General features: G+C 36.1%; 1 protein-coding gene across 1 annotated transcript in view; it reads left to right on the top strand.

Moving 5' to 3' along the window:
* The first annotated feature begins 1,164 nt into the window (after positions 1–1,164).
* LOC111089519 overlaps positions 1,165–2,090 on the top strand; it is a 24,668-nt gene continuing 23,742 nt past the window's right edge. The window contains exon 1 of the mRNA XM_022402169.1: positions 1,165–1,631. The gene's annotated coding sequence lies outside the window, so the exon portion shown is untranslated. The remainder of the gene's footprint in view (positions 1,632–2,090) is intronic.

Below are 2,090 nucleotides of genomic sequence, written 5' to 3'. Positions count from 1 at the left end.
GTGAAAGATTACTCATGTTTGAAGAACCAGACAGAAGGCTGTGATTCCTTTTGGAATAATCTTGTGAAAGATTACTCATGTTTGAGGAACCAGACAGAAGGCTGTGATTCCTTTTGGAATAATCTTGTGAAAGATTACTCATGTTGGAAGAACCAGACAGAAGACTGTGATTCCTTTTGGAATAATCTTGTGAAAGATTACTCATGTTTGAAGAACCAGACAGAAGACTGTGATTCCTTTTGGAATAATCTTGTGAAAGATTACTCATGTTGGAAAAACCAGACAGAAGACTGTGATTCCTTTTGGAATAATCTTGTGAAAGATTACTCATGTTTGAAGAACCAGACAGAAGGCTGTGATTCCTTTTGGAATAATCTTGAGAGAGATTACTCATGTTGGAAGAACCAGATAGAAGATTGTGATTCGTCTTGGAATAGTCTTGTGAAAGATTACTCATGTTTGAAGAACAAGACAGAAGACTGTGATTCCTTTTGGAATAATCTTGTGAAAGATTACTCATGTTTGAAGAACCAGACAGAAGGCTGTGATTCCTCTCTGAAGAAGATTTATCTTTGGAAAACCTAAAGGAAGCTTGTTGTGGAAGAGTGTGATCCTCATAGTAATGTTCGTTGGGGAGTGGGGAGTTCATCAAACAGTTTGATTATTTTTATGGTTTTAGATAGAAAAATACTAGTAAATTGAAATGCTTCCTCGGTTATTGAATAAATCAGCATTTAGGTTTCACCAAAAAAAATAAATAATGAACTCAGATCATTGTAACAAAATGTATTCATTATGATAGTTTTTGAACTGTGTTTTCGAGCAACACCAATTATCATCAACCTAGCTAAGTCTATCAGTTAAAACAACGTTGGTCTATATTAGTTTGTTGTACGCGAGATGGCGTTTGACCATTTCTTTATCCATCAATTTCTCTAACCATATTTTTAGCAGTTTATTTCCTTACAGTTCTACGTATTTCATCGCAACCGCTGTGAGTTAATAAAACAGATACTTTAAAACACATTTTCCATCTCTCAGTGATGACAATTAACGGGTTACTACAAAACGCCGCAAGGAGGCTACAATAGTGGGTAAATATGAGTTCTCACCTCTCGCGGCGGCAGAAATAAGATTAGTACTCTCTAACATAAATCAATGATGTAACAAAACGTAGTGTATAATATTACTTTGAGCTCATCTGTTCATGCGACCTGTTTTAGCGTACTTACACCACGGAGGCTATAGAATATAACACAAACATAGTTTAAATGGTATTTGAAAGGACCGTATATGTTTCAGGGCTTAAATAATTAAAACGACTACCAAGTTATGCCAGGTATAACCTATGCGTTGATGACATCAACTTTATCATAGAAAATTCCATAAAGCAGTAGAGGTCTCTCCCCTCACTCGTTAGAGTACAGAGCAGACTAATAGCAAGTGGTATCCCGCGCACGCGGAGAGCAGAACAGCGCGTGCCAGCGCTACCGACGGATTGTTAGCATTTATGGTAGGGCACTTTTAAGGTGACAACCAGCCGGAATATAGCTGGAAATTCTCTGTTCATTACAGACTAAACGTTGATCTTGGATTGCAGCAACAAAACAACAACAGGAACTCAAAAAAAGGTGTGTAGTTTTTTATTCATTATATATGTGAAGCTCAAAATGACTCATGTTACTTAAAACCCGTTTTCTAAAGGTAAAAAAACAACAAACAAACAAACAAGGAAAACTTTTGTAAGTTTTAATCCTGATTAGAGGACAGAACTTAAACAAACCTTTCGTAAAACTTATCACGTGTCTCGAGCATATTATTCAAACTGATTAATAAAACACGGTTAGTTTTCATTATTACCAAACTAAGATTTGAACTCAGAAATTAACTGACCAGTGTTGTTTTATTTTTTCAATCTACTTGGTTTATAGGTGTTTAAAGTTTGACCAAAAACCATATCAGCAATTTACGCGAAGGTAATACAGACCGTAAAGAGTTGTTTGTTTTGTTTGTTTTGAATTTCGCGCAAAGCTACACGAGGGCTATCTGCGCTAGCCGTCCCTAATTTAGCAGTGTAAGACTAGAGGGAA

This window comes from Limulus polyphemus, unplaced genomic scaffold (assembly GCF_000517525.1).
Source record: "Limulus polyphemus unplaced genomic scaffold, Limulus_polyphemus-2.1.2 Scaffold6498, whole genome shotgun sequence".
NCBI lineage: Eukaryota > Metazoa > Arthropoda > Merostomata > Xiphosura > Limulidae > Limulus > Limulus polyphemus.
This window is presented reverse-complemented; position numbering and strand designations above follow the sequence as displayed.